This window comes from Haliaeetus albicilla, chromosome 19 (genome assembly GCF_947461875.1).
Source record: "Haliaeetus albicilla chromosome 19, bHalAlb1.1, whole genome shotgun sequence".
In the NCBI taxonomy this organism is placed as follows: Eukaryota; Metazoa; Chordata; class Aves; order Accipitriformes; family Accipitridae; genus Haliaeetus; species Haliaeetus albicilla.
The window spans coordinates 24874115-24894607 of record NC_091501.1 but is presented as its reverse complement, the minus strand read 5'-3'; the positions used below and the strand labels follow the sequence as shown (position 1 = coordinate 24894607).

The 20493-nt window shown below is 44.4% G+C and overlaps 1 protein-coding gene and 1 long non-coding RNA gene across 5 annotated transcripts in view; one reads left to right on the top strand and one right to left on the bottom strand.

Annotated features, from left to right (window-relative positions):
* The window catches only part of LOC104323056 (potassium voltage-gated channel subfamily KQT member 1), a 517159-nt gene that overhangs the window by 38380 nt on the left and 458286 nt on the right, over positions 1-20493 (bottom strand). The window lies entirely within an intron of this gene.
* On the top strand, positions 18752-20493 carry LOC138689982 (uncharacterized). The gene is made up of 3 exons (XR_011328747.1): positions 18752-18856; positions 19516-19592; positions 20291-20493. It is a non-coding gene; the product is annotated as an uncharacterized lncRNA (long non-coding RNA).

The window sequence follows — 20493 nt, the reverse complement described above, 5'->3', positions numbered from 1 at the left end:
ATTTGCACAGTAATCTCAGCTGCGGAATGGAAATGTCTTCTCTGGCCCAAGTTGTGAGCTGTTAAAAATCTGGCAGATCCCATGCTAGAGGTGGCTGCATTTCAGTGGTGGGAAAAGTGATTTTCATATTGTTCTGGCACAGTTCTTGTAAACTGAACTTCTATAACATTTCTCTTTGAGATCCATGGGAGTTTTTGCCTTCTCTAGGCCTGCGGTGCAGGGCCATCAGTTTGCAAAACACTAGAGGAATGACTGAGAGGAATGCTATAATGAGGTTTGTTTGTCAGGGATTTTTTTATGTTTGGTTTCCCTTGAGATAATCAGAGTTGACTTTTGCATCTTACTCAAATATTTTTCAAAACTCCCTGCGCTCAACAGGACACAACTCACTTGTACAGTTATGCCACTGATGTGCATTTTTTATATTGTTATGATTTTCTGTGTAATTGATAATGACTTTGCCTGCTAATTAGGTGTGCCACTGGGTGCAATTTAAAATCAGATCCTTTCCAAGGCTGAAGCTAACATTCAGCATGCAAACTTCATAACCCAATTTCAGCAGCATTTTGCCCCCACTCCTGCACCTGTGGGCACTTATTTCTGCTTGCCACACTGTGGGCACCCGTAGCCGTGTGGCAACACAGGAAACTGGTAGAGGAAACTGATGCAAGTGAAAGAGAATTCAGAAAACAAAAATGGTTATTTTTCAGCAGGATCAGTTCCCCGGCCTGGTTCATCGCACAGTCCCATGAACAGCTGTGCTGGCACAGTGCAGAAGATGGTGCAAGGGTAGGACAAGGTGGCCAAGGCTTCCTCTGCTGCCGCCTTGGAAACCGCAGCTGGAGCTGCTTCTTGGATGTTCCCATGATTTATTTCTGATGCTCTGTTGGCAAGGTCTTTTCCAAGGAAAGATCTCCCCATCAATGACTTAACAGAATATCAGAAGCAAGCATTAACACACCTAGACATGTCCGAGGGCTGCAGCTCAGGCAGTCCTCTGGATGATGCCCTGTTCTGGGACCTCAACAGAGTCTGGCACAACAAGGGAGATGCAGACCCTGTGGCAGCCTGTTTCCTCTGGCTCTTGCTTCTACAGGTTAGACCACCAGTGCCATTAAGGACAGGTTGTCCTGTAGTGGTGGCACACAGTAATTTCCCCATTGCTGTGTGAGATCTACTGCGCAACCTTGCAAGATCTCATGGGAAAACCATTTAGTTTCATCGAGCTTTTGCGCTCCATCTTGTCCCTCTTATACAATTCCAGTGAGAAGCTGAGTTTTTGCTGGTAGAATAATACTAAAAAAAAAATAAACCCAAAGGAAATTAAACCACAAACAACTATATTCAAAAAACAAAGGGTCTGGCTGGTGCCCAAGAAAACAAGGAAATTTAAAGATAAAGCAAACTGTCCTTATTTCACCCCGTTGCGCCTGAGGATGGCTGGGCTTTCCAAAGAAGGCAAGCCATGGCATGCCCCACTCTGCCAGGGAGCGGCCAGCAAAGGGCTGAGCCCTCCCAGCAGACAAGCTGGACTTTCTCCCCGACTCCTTAATGGGAAAGTCATGCGGCAACGTTGAAACCCAGACGTTGAAATCTAAAAGCCCTCCTAGCCATGTGTGCGGCTGGGATGGATTAGGACTAAATGAAGCCTGGACTCGCTGACAGGACGTGGAATAGGGGAAGACTCGAACGGGATGAACTTCCCTTGAACTCACTGATGGGTGCCCAGCTTCCCAGGACTTCTGCCCGGCCAAGGAGAGGGAGCAGCAACTAGCCGACCTATGCCAGGGGATGCTGGTCATGGTCTGGGAAGGGTGGACTGCATGTCTAAAATCCAATGTCTTAAAATCATGAGGCTCTGGAGTAGCTGAGGCTTCAGCTTGGACACCTCGTCAAGTCAGAGGGAGGAAAATTGAAAGCGGCAATGCCAGAGCTGTCCGGAGATTTCCCATCCTGTGGCACTGCCATGGCTCACACTGGTGGATGGCCTTGCCCTGGCTTCCCCGACTCAAGCGAGGGCTAATGGCAGGACAACCTGCCCAAGCCAACAGAGTCATCTCTGCTCATGCTCAGCCTGAATTGGCTTGTGGTGCTTAGAGGGCAGGCAGGGCAGTGCGGGGAGAATTAGCAAGGAACAAAATCCTGAATAAAGCAACCCACTTTGCATGATTATTTGTTAAGCAAATACTCACCTTGATTAGTGTATTTGCTGGTTTCATTATGACAATGCCTGGCAGCACGGTCTGTGCTTGCAGTCCATGTTAATGGCCCCTTTTAACCTTATAACATCTTGGAGGAGCAAGTTGGCCCTTCTTAATTTTTATTCTTTTGTGATACCGGTTTTACTACTACCACGGGCCTCCAGAGAAGCAAACTCTTATCATTTCTATTCATAAGTCATCATTAATTTAGCAAAATCTATTTTATTTATTCTTGAATACTTTGAATATCAAAGGATTTCTTCTATCTTCCTCCTGAGCCTACGTGGCCCTGGTGAATGCCTGCGCTTTCATTCACAATGCAATTAAAAGGCATAGGCGGTGGCCTTGAATGTGAAGATGTGCCAAACCATTGGGAAACAATATACGATACCCCATCTGTGACAGCTGCATCCCTGAGAATGCTTCTTGCAGGTGCATGTCCTAGTACAGAGTAAAATGCACACATCTGATTTAGGTGCCTGCTGAAATCCCATTAAACAAATGAGCTGCATGCTTTTTTCCTTTTCTTTTCTCACTGTCACATAACTTTAGCTCTACTAATTCCCCTGTACTCACTTGGACCCCATCAATATTTTCTACAATGAAGTGAAAGGCAAGCAATAAAGCCACTGAATAACCCATCCTTTCAAACCTGCTATGTCTTAAAGACAGAAATTGTTTCCAAGTGATCAGAACATTTTGCTGACTTTTCTTTTCGATACAGTATGCCCTTTTCTACTCCAGGAATCAGATGGATTCAGGTCTAAGAGCCCACTTCATTTATAACCACGTTTCTTAAAGACAATTGGGTGCAAAGGCTACCATCTCCTTGCAGCTCCATTGGCAGAGCCAGATGCCCTGAAATCCCAAGCTTTTTGGCAGTTTGCAGGGGAGCTGGGAACCTAGAGGCCAGCTCTGAGGGAGCATTCATTGCTTTGAAAAACCAAGCTCCCCCCTAGGTTGCCAGCCAAGAACTACTGGGGAACCTTGACTCCCAAGTGGGGTGGGAACCTGGGGAGCTGAATTGGGCCTCCCACGTCCCAGCTGACAGCCTTAATTTCAGACCTGTTGATTATTCTGGGGTCTGGCTTTCTTTTTTGACATGCAACATTTCAAAAGGTCTCAGTTTCAACTCAACATGAATGAGGGAAATTTGTGGAAGCTTGAAAAAAACTTGGCAGGATGGAAAAGCTCTTTCTCACCCATCTAAAGTCTTCTGTTTTCTCCTGGATGAGCGTAGTGGTTTTCAAGCTTATCTAAATTTTTCCCAGTGGAAGTGGAGACTCCTGCACAGTGAAGTCATGAGAATAGCTTGCTTTTCTCAGTTATCTTTTGTTGAGCCTTCAGAAGTTGTACACAGACCTCTCTGCGCTGGAAACTGTTGAATGAGAGGGACAAATGCTAATATCCAGTATGGGGATGCCTATGTTCAATTCCTCCAGAGAATTCCTCTTTTACTGTGCTCTTCAGATGTCTATATAAAGTCATTATTAGTTACTTAGAACTACATCTTTTCTTATTTTGGCCTTAATGAATCAATGCACCTACCACTACCAGGAGAATCTGTAGCACCATTTAAGAGCCTCGTTACTTGAGATGCTGATGTCCAGACTCCTACTGGCTCTTACCAGCTGCTGAATAAGAACACCTTTTCCATTGATTCCTCATCACACAATTCACCAAAAGAGTGTAGTGCTGCCCAAGCCATTTGGCAATTGGGCCATACTACATATTTTTCAGTGGTCAGGTCACAATGCAGGAAGTGATTAGAGAGTTAGTTTGAACTGGATACACACAGAGATAACGCTGCTAAAAAGTGCTTCCTCTTGAAATTACTTGTGTCCGGTGCCACTGTTTGCTAGACAGTTTGCAGTGTGAACTTTCTCAAAGGAAGCCTCCTTCCAAGCTCAGGCTATGTATGGAAGCTGGCATAGAGTCCTCGCTGCAGATGACTCGGTAGGGAGCGCACACAACTGTGTGTATCACATCTATACAAACAAACTTCACCTACTTACTAGCTAACCAGCCTGCCAGCAAGCATCTCAACTGTATTTCCCCCAAAAAGAAGAACTAACAGGATGGGATCTTTGCATCTGTTTTACCCTGACATCAACACAACTGTCAGAGAGGCACAACTCCAGTGCGTAAATTCTCTGCTTTGAGCCAGGGCTCCAACTCGTTTTATTTGTGGCTCTGACTCACCGGCACGCAGTGCCTGACCGCTTCTACAACCGGGTGGTGGCTATCTGCTTGCGATAGGATTAGGCAACCACAGGTGGCACCACCTGCTGCAAAGCTGTCCCGCCTGGGTTTACTCCGCTACTGACTCCTAGACATTTAAGAGCCTGCTCAGTTGTTGAAGGCGAAGTGGCCAAGGGGACAATGGACTCCTTGTAGTCGTTCAACAGTAGCACTTGACCTTTCCATTGACTGGCGTTTGGCATAGCATGTTGGGCTTGAGCAGTTGGCTGTGCCTCTCCAGAAAGGTGGCAGGAAGAGTTACAGGTTTATGTTGATCTATGAGACAGAGTGTAGCTTTCTCTTTGCCACAAAATCCACCCTTCAGACAGTGATGTGAACTACTGCAGGTTTTGTCGCAGCCACTATAGGTCAATGGTGTGTAGCTGCTGCTTTTCTTTATTCCTGTGCTTTCCTTATTGTGCCTTCTGCTCATTTGCACAAAGTACCTAATTAAGCATGTCTCCTGTAGGAGAGCCTAGAACCTCACTAGAGCAAAGATGGTACACTTTAAAAGTGCTGCCTTGCTACCTTTGCCTGCAGCCCAAGGATTTAAGCCAGGGGAGCCATCTATTGATAAAGCCACCACCAAGTGCCACGGTCACTGTCACTGCTCACCACAAGTCCCAGGCCCATTCTGAGTAAGGGAACTGGCTGTGAAGTCCAGCGCTCCCAGGTGACATCTCCAGAACCTGCAGCTCTGATGTCAGCATCTTCTGTGATGATAGATGGGAATTTCTTATGGCTTTTATAAAGAACAAATTCCATGTGGAGGCTAATCTAAAGTCTTAGAGTTTCATTAGAAAACTCACCTATATAGTCCACCTTCTGCACCCTCTCCCCTCCAATCCCTCAAAGCATACAAGAGATGGGAGCCCCCAAGCAGATCCCCTGAACCCTACACCTCACCTGCCTGGCTGCTCTGCAGCAGAATCTTGGTGTTCAGAGGATTGCTAGGTGAGTCTTTCATTTTTATTCTGATGCAGCTTCTTGGTATTTTTAACAGGGGCCCCACTGCCTCATGCAAATGAATGCTGTATGCTTGTTTCCTGGTATGGCGGATAGGCATGTATGTGTTTTGCTTTAATATCAAATAAAGTAAGTAATGACAAAAATCAAAGTGGATGTGCCATCCTCTAGCCCACGCAAAAGAGGTCACTACCACGGCTACGTGTCTTCTCAGGTCAGCCTAAACTATGAGCAATGTCAGAAAGCCAGGTATCTGTAGACAGACCACAAAGCAAAGCACAGAATCTGTTCTAGTATATGCCTGATCTCATTTCTTGTACTGTGCCATCCCACAGTGCCAAGATTAAATCTGGTAAACCAAGATTAAACTCTCTGCTGCTGGAGGCAAGGGCCCTTTGGTACCCACATGAGGAGGTCCGTAGGCAAGCTATGGAGTACAAACAGCTAAGGGTCTGATCCAGCTCCAGGGAACAGAGAGCAGGCATCCCTCAGACTTCACTTGGAACAGGACTGACTGATAAATTTACCTATATTCATAACTTCAAGATTAATTTTCAATTAAAAGAAAGTTCAAGTGACTTTCACCCTACAGCCACAAAATGAGAAGACTTTTCTAGTGCACGTGTGTGCACACACACTAGTGGGAAACACTGTAGATATGATTTTTGTATCTAGTCCAAGGTAAGCAAAGGTTTGAAACTTTTGGAGGTCAATGTATGTTCATTTACAAATTCCAGAGGGTCCTTAAATGCTGAATATTAAGAACTCATTGTAATGCCAAAGTCCTCATCAGAATGAGCAATCCGGCACCATTATTCTTCAGAGTCTGTACTTTAGACAGTTTACTTGGGATCAATTTCATTTCAGGTAAGCCAATTGAGAACAAATGAATTTCATCAAAACCCCACTTCTTGCTTTTAAATGATTAAATGTTGTTTGCAATAATGACTGCAACTGCTATGTTCCCTACAAGTCCATTTCTAAACACAAGGACATTTTGATTTACTAGAACACTTATTTGTGTGAGTCTAGAGATAGCTTCATCTTGTGGGGCCGTTGTTCAGTTTTCTTCATTCCCTGAGAGCACATCCTGCAACAAATGCTCAAAACCTAAAAACCTGATGACATTAAAATGCCCAGATTCATTTACTTCTCTGAATGTCATGCGGTGGAAAGACGAGACAGATTTTCTTGCCTCTGGCCTAGTCCTCTCTTTCTGATCTGAAGTTGTCGGCACCACTAAAGCATCTTGGCTTGGCATTTGCTTTATCTCTTGTTTGCAAAGATGCTGTTCTGAATAGTACTTTCTTTTCTGCCGTACCAAAAGGCTGGATATTAAAAGGGAAAAATACTAGTGGAAGAGACGTTTGTCTTTTCTGAAGAACAACAAACAGAACTAAATGCGGACCTACAGCCTCCAGCTGTCTAGTAGACCGGCTGTCCCAAGCTGCAGAATAGCCATCCTTTCTGTAGCCAACGTCCCAACATTCCCATGCATTCACATGCCGGCATATCAAGCAACCTTGTTCACTTCAACGCTGTTTCTTCAGATTACTCATAAGTACCCAATGCAAATTAATGAAAACAGTGACAATATTTGTAACACTTGATTCAGCTATTCAATTTCTTCTGCTGGTACGTACAAGTTCTCATACTTGTCTGTACTGTAGGTTTTTTAAGAGTGCCACCAAATTAAAGTTGACAACTAATGTCAATAAGGGAGGCAAGCGGAGGAAGAAAAGGTTTCTGCTATGACACAACAGATTGAATTGCACAGAAAGAATGCATGACTTTTGAGTGCTCACGTCCATAATGCTACATTGACATATTAATGTTCTTTAATACATAGAGTTAAAAACGAAAGCTTCCTTAAAAGCTCAGCCATCCCTCTGCTATCTTTTAGTTCAAACCACAAGAAGTCAGGAAAGGGAAACTTTGAGTTATGCAGCTTAGTATGGCTATGTTGCACACCTAATATGAATCAGATTTAAAAAGTTAAGCATTAGTCTTTGTTGTTGTTGTTCTTTACTTATTTAAGAACCTGGAACTCTTCTGAAATCAGGTGGCAATCCCTTTTCTTCTGAAGGATCTCATTAGGGCCACTTTTTTAGCCAGAAATGGCTGCACAGGAGCTCCTGATTGTGCAAGCACCCAGTGGCTAAGGCAGCCACTGCGAAGGGGTCAGTTTTCTCCTTTGTCCGAGGGATGTAAACTCACATCTCTAGTGGCGACTGCTCTCACAGCTGGGAAAGAAACTGTGCCCCCATTGACTCCAGTTAAATGCATCGGTCATTGCTGGAAGTCATGTGGAGTAGGCTGAGCAGAAAGGCCAGGAATGACTTTACCCTCTCAGGACAGCCCAGTGAGTGCGACACTTGGAGAGGAGAAATAAATGCCTGATCCCTCCAGGAGCTGAAGCCAGATCCCCTGTACCGGGAGGAACGTAGTCATTGTTAAAGCAGGAGTCATGCTACCACTGTCACCCTCTGGGCTCTGAAGGAAAGCCACACTGACCACAGCATTTCATACAGAGCGTCATTCAACGGGCTTGCTCAGAGACTGCTGAATGAATCGAGTTGTTTGTGTGATGGATGTAGAAAAATGCCACCTCTGTGGTCATGATAGGGCTTAACTACGAGGCAGGCACTGAGCAGCACAGTCCTGTCAAGATGGAGGCAATGACATTTGTACACTTCTGGGTACAAAGCTGGGGGTGCTGGGTCTAAGTTTTGAGTGCGAGGTGCTAAAGTCTTATTTTGGGTGCCTAAAGCCTTTTATAGTTCTAGATATGCCTACAATGTGTATCAAGGAAGGAGCCTGAGAGAGAAGGAGACTGCTGGAGCTGCACCCTGCCTTCCCTGGGACAGGCCTGTCAGGCAGACATTTATCAGCAGTCCTGGCTAACTGGGGAGGTCCCAGTTGATGGGGGGTTAGCAAATGTGATGCCCATCTACAGGAAGGGCTGGAAGGAGGATCCGGGGAACTACAGGCCTGTCAGTCTGACCTCGGTGCTGGGGAAGGTCATGGAGCAGATCATCTTGAGTGCCGTCACACGGCACAAACAGGACAACCAGGCGATCAGGCCCAGTCAGCATGGGTTTACGAAAGGCAGGTCCTGCTTGGCTAACTTGATCTCCTTTTATCACAAGGTGACCCACGTAGCAGATGAGGGAAAGGCTGTGGATGTTGTCTACCTAGACTTTAGTAAGGCCTTTGACACCGTTTCCCACAGCATTGTCCTGGAGAAATTGGCTGCTCATGGCTTGGACGGGTATATGCTTTGTTGGGTAAAAAACTGCCTGGCTGGCTGGGCCCAAAAAGTTGTGGCAAAGGGAGTTAAATCCATTGCGGTGGCTGGTCACAAGTGGTGTTCCCCAGGGCTCAGTGTTGGGGCTGGTTCTGTTTAATATCTTCATCAATGATCTGGACGAGGGGATCGAGTGCACCCTCAGTAAGTTTGCAGACAACAGCAAGCTGGGCAGGAGTGTTGATCTGCTTGAGGGTAGGAAGGCTCTACAGAGGGATCTGGACGGGCTGGGTCGATGGGCTGAGGCCAAGTGTATGAGGTTCAGCAAGGCTCAGTGTCAGGTCCTGCACTTGGGTCACAACAACCCCATGCAACGCTGCAGGCTTTCCATACCCCAGCTTCCAGTTAGCCCATGTAACCTTCCTTGTGCACAAACACCTGCAATCTAGAGCTCTAAATGCACACCCTTATCTCCCCAAGCACGAGCATCTCATTGCTCACTCCAACCATGTTCTCACACACCTAAAGCACATGGCATCTCCCAAACCTCTGTGCCAGTCCTGCCTCTCAGACAAGGGTTCATACTATTGCTCTTGGAAAGAACAGCACTAGCATTGGCAGCAGCAAACCAGATAGGCGCTCAGATGCCAGTAAACATTTTATATTCGCGCGTTCCCTTAAAACTTGCAAACCAGCAGAGTTGGAAGTGCTTGCTGCCCTTCCCTAACCCAGCCCTAAGAAGTGGTTTATGTACTTATTAGTGAAATGGCAATCACAGGATGGGACTCCCAGTGCTAATGATGAAATCGCCCCCAGGATCAAATGGTACCAGCTGTCCAACAGCGCCCAGCAACGCTCACCCAGGAGGGCAAGGCAGTAAATAAAGAGCACTGTGTTCAAGTGAAATTAAAGAGCTGATGTAGACACGCTGATATATCCAGCCACTAATACTGGATAAATTCAGTGTAATGCCTTGTAAAAATCTGTTTGTCACTTCCAGATGCTCATGCTTTTAGCTAGTTACTGAGCTTGGGGGGCTCAGATGTAAGTAATTAACATCCTAGCCTTGTTAACATTCCACTTTCTTTCATTCTGATGAAGCATCATACTGTAAAGCAGACACCAATGAAAAGCATGTCCATTTTCAAATTGTTTAAATATATTAATCATACAAGCCAGGATGGATTTTAATTCATCATTTTTTAACTTGTGTATGGGGGGAGGGATTAGCTGACAGCACTGCGCAACGTCACTGCCAAAAGTCCCAGCTCTTTTAATAACTGTGTATAAAATCAGAAGAAAAAAAATCTTTAGCTTAGTGACCAGACCAAAATATATTTTTACAGCTGCCAAGGTTCTCACTGAAGATATAAGCCAGAATCTAAAGGGATCCTGTGTATGTGTGTGTTGCATTAAGATATCCTACTTACAACAGCACTAACATTAGTTTTGCCGGAGGCTGAATGGTGGAAGGGGAAGGCGAAGCCTTGGCAGAGGTTGCACTCTGGCCGGCGCTGTGTTAATACGTACAAACTAAATCAGTTAGGGAGGCAAGTTTCATGTCACAAGTTGCTGTTTTATTTAGCGTGTGCGTAATGGCTATGAAGGGGCTGGATTGCCTCCTGTGTTCCTCTGGTGGTGGACGAGGCTGGGGCTGGCCTGCGAGGAGATGCTTCTCCTGTGAGCAAGCACAGGGCACACTGTGGTCGCTCAGCATCTGCCTCCCCCTTCCCACCTTACCCCAGTTAGTGCAGGTCAGACGAAGGGATAGATGAGCTCTGCTGCAGTGATGCTCTCTCTGTGCTATAAATCTTTTAAGGAGTCTCTTCTATACCCACAATGTCCCAAGAACAGACTTTTGGTTGATTGAAAAAATGAGTGGGCAGTCAGGAGATCAGGGACAGGATAAAATTCAGTCTCACTCGCTGGTGGAAGTTCAATTTCAAGGGCTACGGGGAAACAGTGCAAAATCGAAACTCGGCACAGAGAGAGCTCTGCTCATGCTGTTGCTAACTGAAAGCCAAATATCCAATGCAGTGCCCAAACATATGATTTGGAAGTGACTTTGGGCTGGTGAGAGCTGCCAGACTGCTAGCACTGGGATCTGAAGCATCTTGTAAAGACTCAGCAAGCCCCCTGGACCTGAAGGTGGGGATTCATAGTCAGCTAATGCTGATCTAAATCTGTGACAAAACAGAAGAATGCTGTCCTGCCTTAGACACAGCACCCTAAATAATGTCATGTCCTCTGAGGTCAGTGTGCTTGCAGGATGGGAGCCTTGGTGAACAGCGTGGCAGACCCAATAACACAGTAAATGTCCCCATGTCTAGCCCTTTTGAACCTGAGGAGCTCTTCTCTGAGTAATGTTCCCCCCAATATTTACCAACTATCTTATTTTTGTGCAGACTGGTGTTAACTGTCCTATCCCCTGCAGTCCCCATTGCAAAACAGAAGATGGCCATCACTCTCTTAGACAACACTGACACTGTTCAAAATTATTGAAGCCACTACTGCGTACACGGGAGAGTTACCTTCTGTCTGCTGAAACCAACACAGGCATTAACAGTGGAAACACTTTAAAGCCTTGAAGCTGTTTGTCTTTTAGTAGCTAGACTTGATGCATTAACCTATTGCTCACAAGTCTCTCATCAAGTGGGAATGACTTTCAGGCAGTAACATTTTGTCCAAATACAAACTTAATTGAAAGATCTGACTTTCTACGGTCTGCCCAAATACCTCCACCTATAGAACGAAATTTCTTTTATTGAAGCATTTTCTTTCTTAGGGGCCATATTTCCTTTTCATTCTGCCATACGAGTGCCAAGAATGATCAAAGTCTCAAATGGAATCCCAGCTGAAAGTGGTTACAAGAAACTGGAGATAATAAAACAAATATTGTAAGACCCCTAATACGAGCAGCTCTCATAAAAAATGAGCAATCAGGAAATATCTTTGCAAGTCCTCTTTTAAGTTCATTTAGTACATCTATTACACGAGCTCTGAAGATCTAATGTCATAATTCTCCAAAAGTACCATAATGCTGTTTCCACTTAACTTAGAGATTTTCAGCAAATTTTGCAAATAAACAAATGGCTTCATGACATGTACTAAATTCAAACTGAACAAGATGAAGATACCGGAGCAAAACAAAGTACACAATAAAAGAATAGTTGCAGATTATAAATCACAGTTTATAAATTGCAGATTCCAAATCACAATTTATAAATCACAGATTATAAATCATAATTGTCCTCCAAAATCTCTCACACAGACTTTTGAATTTCTTTTCTGATGCTGATGGCCTAATCTGTGTTCAAATTATCACTTGGTACTTGTAATAAATCCTTAAGATGAATGCAAAAAGAAGTATTAGTTTGTTCTATTAATTATGTTAGAAAATGCCATGCAACATTTGAAATATACCCTTTCAGATGAATGGAAATCAAATGTAGCCCTGTTCCTTTACAGTCTATTTCTCCTACTTTTAACAAAAAAGTTCAAAGAAACATGAAACAGCTCTGGGAGGGCAACTAGTATTGTAACATATTTTCCTGGAGAAAGGAATAATTTGGATTTTTTCCTGCAGATTGAATCTGAAGCACATTTGAAAAATGGTCAGGAGCCATATGTCTGAAATCTTCAAGGAATATTAAGGCTAACAGGCTAAATGTCTGCCTCTGAGATGCTCTAGAGGATGCAGATTGGCTAAATGATGTCCAGCCTTTGTAAACCTAGATATACTCCAACTTGGTGCTTGGAGAAAAGGACCTTAATGAGGCTTTGGTATCTGCATCTATTGTTCAACAGAACATCTTGAGCTGGGTAAAAGATGGATGTAATTTGTGAGGATCTAAACCTAAGGCAGCAGCTCTTGCCCTTATATGCACTGCTTCAAAGGCTTCCTGTGAAGCCTTGAAGATCAAGGAAAAGGGAAAGATCAAGGAGAAGGGAATGAACTATCTCAGTCTGACCTGCCCTTTGGCCAAGCTGTCTGGGGAGGTGGCATGTGGGGGCTTTTAAGCCATTCTGCTATCAAACTCAGCAAGGGAGCATGAGGTCCACGGACCCACCAGTTTGGGTGGTATTGCTTCTGCTTCTGTCAACCTCACCAGATGTACCCTCATGGGGACCGGAGGATCTGGGAGATCATCTGCTGCTGCTGCTGGGCAGTTGCACTCTTTCTCTCCTACCCACTAAAAAGGGAAAGGTGCTTGAAGGTTTACCTCTTTTTTACCATCTTTGCTGAAGGGAATGCCCAGCTACTAAAAGAAAATATAGGGCAGGACTCAGGACTAAGCAATAACTTGGAAGGACTCAGTTTAGGACAAGTTTCTGGAAGCCCTCAGCTCTATCAATTTGCAAACTGTGAAAGTAAACAGAAGAAACAAATATGTTGACAACTGTAGTCCATTCCCCCCTTCACTCTATGCAGTCTGTAAAGGGTCTTTTTAATCCCAACAGCAGAGCCTCACCACTGCTGCTGGTTTCAGCTGCGTTCCTGCTGCCGGGGGAACAACGGGGGAGAAGATTTAAAGCTACTGAATGGTGCAGGAAATTTTTAGTGAAATCTCCTGAAAGATGATTAGCTGGAACACATTACACAGACTCAGCAAATACCTAAAATTCCCATCAGGTTGGATTTGATGATGAGAAGGTCACTTTGAGACGTGGCAGATTTAACAAGCTTATGAAGTCCTACGAGATTTTTAGAAAGTATTATTAAGCCTCGGTGAAGACAAACATGGAAACAAAAAAGGCAGCTCTGCTCATGTCTCAGGATAGTCTTGCCTCCAAGAGTACACTGTTCCTGACTACCTTAAATGCCTTTAGTGTGCTGTTCTTTGTTTCTATTTTGCTTCACAATTGCCACCAAAGTGAAAAGTACTTCAGATAAAATGGAAAAAAACGATTAGCAAGTTCTACCAAGTGTGCAGCATCCAGCCTCCTGAATTTAGACCAAGCCAGGAGATGTAATGGAAATTTTTACTGTGTATGAAAATGGTTATTGTCACAACTTCAAAGCTACTCAACCAGTTTTCTGCATACTTAATCTGCTTTTTACATTTCACTAGTAAACTCAAAATCTATTGCCAGTATGTCCAACCATTACAATAAACATGCAGTGTTTGTGTTGGCATCTACGGCACAATTATGCATTTGCTTGTTTGTTTTTTGAAGCACAAGCAAGCTATGCCAGTTTTCCTGATACTGGAAAATGAACAAAATGGGCACTTTCAGTCCAGTAAAATTTGACTGAGAGAGTTATGGACAGCTAAAAAGCTGTGTTCATAGGTGATACAATGGAAATTGCATTCAGTCGTCATCGCTGGTGTACAGCCATAATAAAACATCATTAGTCAGCTTTGATGGAAGATGCGAAGTCTGTTACTCTGATGGAGTCTGTGGGAATAACAAAAAGCCTTTGTCTCACATGTGGAAGGGTCCCCAGCATCCTTTCTGAACAGCACTGACCCTCTAAACTAAACACACCCCTAGTCTAAAATCTTTTATGCAACCATGGAAAATAGTGGAAATGAAGGTGCGTGGCCAAAAATCCCATCCTGCCCTGGGAAAGCATTTTGAGACAGCTCACTATCTATGGGCAGCACTTACTGGAATCCCAACAAGTGAAGTCTGGGCTTATGGTAGCCCCAGATGTGTCAGGCCTCCAGAAAAGAAAATGAGAGAGAAGGCAGGTTCCAGTTCCTTCAGGCAGGAAACAACGACAGTGAATTATCCAGTACAGAGCTGTACTGCTTCTGCTACCCAAACCAGTTCCCTGCCCTCTTCTGCAACTGATGGTCCCTTTGGGTCTTTCTTAAATCAATGAGAAAATCAGCCTGTAGGTTCTCAATCCAGATTTCCCTTCCACGAGGCAAAAGTTAAGAGCCGTTCAGGTCGTGTAGGCTATATTTATTTTGCTATTTTATTTTATTGAAGGAGAGCTAGCAGGGAGCGGGGGCTGCTGGGGTAGGTGCTGTGCAAGTGAGGAGAAAGGCATGGGTGCCTGCCACAGGGTGCTGGGGCAGTGCACAGCCCTGCAGCTCTGCTGATCGATGCTCTTTTGTTCTGTCGAGGAAAGCCAGCGAGGTCTTGTTAGCATTTGGCCTTAGGAAGAAAGGGTTAATTGCCCCAGTTTTTGCCAGCTGGGGAGGCGCTGAGCCAACAGAAAATTGGGAAGGGAAGCAGGACAACCAGCTCTTCAGAGTGGGAGGGGAAAGAGGCTGCCAGGCCTCGCTGTTTGTGTTTGTATTTCTGTTTTAAGTTCTGTTTTGAAATAAAACACATTATTACACCTCTGCAAACTACTGAGTTTTATAAGCCAGCCTGCGATACAGCCTACGATCTCGCAGAAAGAAAGTCTAGGGGCGCACGTAGGAATACAAAGGCAAAAGAAGATAGGCTGTGGTCTCAGCAGCTACTAGTGCTGGCAGGAGCAAGTATCTGCATAAAAGCAAAACTAGGAAAACATCCATTTGATATACTTTCCAAACTGCAGCTTGATTCAGTCAAGGCTCTTTTCGTGCTCAGCTCTTTTGTTTCAGTCCTACTACTGCTTGTTTTTCAAATTGACTATTTGCTGCAGGAATTTTGGTTTAATTTAACAGGCAGCTGGAGCTTATTAAACACGATTTTCTGCGGTAGTATTTTATATCAGTACTTGATAATGGCACACCTGTAAACACCCTCTATAACAAGCACCTTTAGGCACCCGTGGAATCCGCCTGCTGCAGTCGGCGTGGCAGGGATGCTGGGTAACAACAGTGCGGCAGCTTAAGCCCAAACTTTCTTCAATGCATTTTTCCCCTGCTTCCTAATCTCTCTTGACATAATGTTGAAAGTTATTACTTAGCTGCATAAAGAAAACCATCTGTCAATTATTTACCTGCTTACATGTGGGACCAGGTACCCAGAAGCTGTTATGGCAAGCCAAGGCAAATGCCCGGCTTCCAAGAAAGCAGAAATCCAATTGCAGTCATCTGATTCAACCGTTTATCTAGGGTAAGTCAATAAAAATCTGTTCTCCGTCAGAGAACAACTGAGATTCCTCCAAATACCATTTTTGACATCCAAGTCACGGCTGAGTAGCCCTTAAACTTTTTTTGGGAGCTCTTGGAAAATGAGATTTTTAGCAGCTGTAAGTAAGTATTTAAGTGCACGTCTTGCTGAATAGATGTATGGAGATTGTTCATGTTCATCTATGAAGTGTATCCTCCTCGTGTTGTGTAACAAAAATGCTAACTTCTGAGCTCCGGTCAGCATCCAGAGTGCTTGTGTCATAAGTTACAAAATATACTGCTTCTCCAGTTTTCCTGGCATGAAGACTGGACTTTTCAGAAGCACTTGGTGCCTGCTGAAGTCTGGTTCTCTCAGGGTCACTATAATTTCAGTGGAAGTAGACTTTGAATAGAGGGCTTTGGCTATGTGTGCCTTGACTAAAATACCCGTTTTTTTACCTTCCATCCTGCAAGTAACAGGAAACTGTACCAAAGGTTTTGTGAGACTCCTCAGAGAGACCATCTGGGAAAAAAGCCACTCTTGAAGAAACTTGTGCTTTCCTCTCTCATGACCTGTAGGCAGATTTTTTGCTAATGTTACTTCACACCAGTTATTTTCTGCTCTGGTTGGTAGACTCACTTGAGGTCTGTGGATTTCTTATTGTCTCCCTGGAGCTTAAAAAGAGAAAACCAGGATTTCTTGTTTTAGGCTTGTGTGCTTGAATTTGCTGTAGCATAGTCTTCAGTGGATACTGCTCCCCTGGGTTCACAGAATTGGAAAAGGACTGAAAGCCAGTGTTTTAGACTGCCATTGCTTAAAATTAAAAGATATCTTTTGATAAACAGAGATTCTGCCATTGAAAAATCTGGCTCATGTTGTTAACATTTTCATTTTGTTGTGATTTCTTTTTTCCTCTGGTAATTTCTAAGGAGAGGCTAGCAGTTGTGAAACAGTGTTGTCTACACGGCTCTTTACTGACATCCTGCATCCAGGCTGGATAAATCTGGTCAGCTTGGTGGGGGTGCCTTGTCTATTTGTGCTATATATTAGCAACATTGCCAGGCGTGGGGAGGGTAAAACACTTGCTAATAGATAATTCCAGGCATATATTACTCACTTCCCTGCAGAAGGACTGAAAGCTTCAGAAATATATTTTTCCTCCAACCCCCCAAACTGGACGGATTAATAGAACTGTTTCCTTGAATTACTTACTTGCAAATCATAGCAGTTATAACTTGAACTTCCAGAAATAACGTGCTAAAGATTTTGTAGAAGATAAACTTGGATTACATTTGCTGTAAATAGTCAGCGTTCATGTAGCAGTGTGTCAGCTACTGGAATAACTGCATGCTGGCCTTAACTTTGCAGATGATCTTTATCTGCAGATGCTCCATCTTTTCAAGAATAAAGTGAAGAGGAAAAAACCCCACATTTAGTGTTGGTTACAGTGAGATCAGTCAGGTCAGTGCTGAGCATTTTTGGAAAACCCAGACAATAGAAGCTAAAATGCTTATTGTGCTGGCTGGATAGGAAAAATGTGGAACCTATAGAAGCCAGAAGCAAAATGGCCAGCTTAAGGCAGCATTATCAGCAGCTGCTTTTCAGTCTTAAATAGAAAGTGCTTTTTAAGGAGGTCTGTTGGGAATACTCCTACAACTAAGTGAACCCATAACAGCGTGCTGCTGATGACTAAGTAAATGGAGATGGAGGAGGAGAGTTCAATGGTTCCCAAAGGAGTTGCCATATTTCTTTCCAGGATTTCTTGGACAGAAGTATACGTCTGAGCTGTTTGCGATGCCTTCATAGTAAGTATGGTCCTTGTGAGACCTAGTATGCATGCACTGCTCCAATGTTTTGGTGTGTGCGATGGGTCCAACACACTTGGCACACCTCAGGCTCAGTGGCTGCCCCCATAGTCATAACACAGGGCTAAGCCCTGGCACCTGATCACCCGTACTGTTAAATTGCTGCCATGGTGCTGGCTCTATTTGGGCCAACTGCTGCCCTCCCAGACAACGTGTGGGTATGGAAACACTTCGCTGTGTTGGAAAATAAAATGGGACGGGTGGGAACTCTGCTGAGCCTATTGGCATAAGTGCAGGAGAATGGGCCTGTGCTGGTTTTTTTCATAATAAAAATATGACCACTGTGTACAGGCTGCAAAGCTGAGCTAGGATGCCTTTTGCTGCTCTACAGGGGGCCTGTCTGAGATGTGCGGTGGGGGATGTCCTAGACAGTTGTACAAAATCTTCAGATTTTCCTGGGACAGAAACAGAAAATGGGAAGAATTTGCATAAAGGATATTTCAGGATTTATAACTTCCTTTCAGCAGTTCTTTATTACAGTTTTGCCAGCATTCTGTGTTGCTTTTGCATACAGGATGCTGCACAGTAATGCAGCCACGAAGAAATCGCTGCTTTGCTACAACTTAAGCATAAACTCTACTTACAGCTCACAGTCCAAGGATGCTCAGACCTGACCATAGTTGCTAGTGAGATCTAGATCCTCCTTTTTTTCGCCCTTAAACCACCTCTCCCATTCAGCACAGGCTTCCTCTAAACCCATTTTGTTGTCAGTTTATATTTTCTGTTTTCAGAATACTCAATTTTTACCTGCAGTGGGGGCAGCTTGACGGCACAGAGGCCTACTGTCAGGGGCACACATGCTGCAAATGCCATTGGAGGCAAGTCAGCCCGTTCAAAGACATTTTTAAAATATCATCTCCACAGCTTGTGTGGCCATTTGTTAAAAACAAATGGCATTTGCGGAGTCTGGAAACCAGGAGCAGCCATTAGGTGGATCTAAAATATGTGTCATCTGTTTAGTGTTGTATCCCCTTACGCACTGTCTCTTCTCAGAAGGCCAGTCCCTCGAGATTTGTGAGATCAGAGGGAAACAGGAGACCCATCTGCAACCTGCTGATTAGCCAGTCATCAACAGATTATCTCCTACAAAGGGATGAGGGTAATGGGCTGAGGCCAGCTAAGTGCATATATGGTAGTGAAAGCACCAGTGCCACAAAGATGGGAAGGACCAGATGATGTGACTTCTGGGGAGGGCACCTTTAAACAGACACAAAAAGAAGGGTGGGATTGTTGGGTGAGTCACTCCAGAGCACTTGGCATCGATAGCAAATCGATGGGTTCAGCCTGGTCTTGCGGTTTCCTTTCTGGGCACAGATCTCCACAAGCCGGAGGAGCTGGTGGGTGTACGGTATTTGCAACTGCTTTATTTTCTCTGGGCTAAAAATACTCTGCAAACTTTGTTTCTATTTTCCATTCCTAACAGCTGAGCCCTGGTCTGGAGGGAATGAATGTGTTATCCCACTGTGAAAACATCTAAACAGGTGGAAAGGACAAGGGAGGGTAGAAAGGGAGGGTGGAGTCTGGTTTTAGACAGAAATCCTGTTTCCTTTCTGAAAACAGAGTGAAGCTCCTGTAGGTTATTTTAAAACTAAAACTTGTGTTCCCATTCTCATCTATTTGCCTATGTGAAAGAGCCTTGTGTTGGGAGACATCAGGAAGAAAATAGTTATGAAGAAACTGTCAGAGAAAAGAGAAAATTGTGGGCACTGTGCTGCTGTTTCAGTCAGACCCAAGCATTCTGCCAATAAACTTCATTTTTCACCTGTAAATTCTGTTATGCCAGCTGGAGTCTCCCATTCAGCTTTACCAAAGTGCTTTCTTTTCTCTTCTTCTGAGAAAGCTCTTTATGAAAACTATCCCAGTTCTGAGATAGCTCTGTCGAAGCAACTCGGTGCTGACTGGTGGTGCTGTTTCTGTAGCCATCCCTGTGCCTCAGCCCAGAAAAGGATATCAAATAGGCTGAATTGTGCTAAATGTTATGTTTTCCATTTTTCAGCATGGAAATATTTTCCATTGAGAAGAATGATCCTGCCTGGTAAGACTCTCTTCATCCAAATCCTGTCTGGATTGCAAGTAAGTCTGCAAAGGCAAGGGCTAATGCACTAATCCATTCTGGTACTGTATGTCTTTAAAGAAGCTTTTTTAGAAAAGGAAAATAAGAATCAGAATCCAGAGCCTTGTACTGTACAGAATGTAATCAATAAAGTTATTCAAAGTTTTACACAAAAGCACTCACACAGATCATTAGGGCAGAAACTTTAATCCACTGAGGTTTAGAAATGAGGAATTTCTTAAGTAGCACCTGAGATATTTTTTTTCTCTCCAAGTCTGTAGGGCTTTGTGGACTGTAAATCCTGCCAAAACACTTTTTCAAAGAAATATTGGGGAGGAAAAATAAAAAGAGGAGTAAAGGGAAGCCAAGCTGAAATCTGATAAACAGCCCCAAGATTTCAGCCCTTTCAGGGGTCACTGACTATTGCCCCAGATTCTCCCCTAGGTGATGGAAGTTAGTAAATACTCATAAACAGTGGGGAGGAAAAACTGTGCTGGTGAGAAGAACAAAGCCATGCTGGTTTCACCTTTCCTACACCTGAGCCTTTGGGTAGGCTTTGAACTCCTTTAAACGTGCCTCCTACCATTTGTACTTTTTCTGCTTATCAGCTAAACGTGGGCTGGCTCCGCATCCCACCTGCCCTTGCTGAACGACAGGTTGGGGCTGTGTGAGCCCTGGATTTGCCTTGCCTGTCCAACAGCAGTTTTCTATCTTTCAGCAAAAGCAGCTAGGCTAGAGGGAGGCCTATGGGTCAAGCACGAACGGACGGGCACTCTTCTTCTGGCAGGCAAGCGCAGCTTGGAGCGGGCACCAAGTCTTTCTCTGCGAGACCATTGGTTTGGGCGCACCAGAGGCAGCCCCATGGCCTGCTAGCAGATTAGTAACACAGATGAGCGATGTGTTGGTCCACCAGCCCAGCCT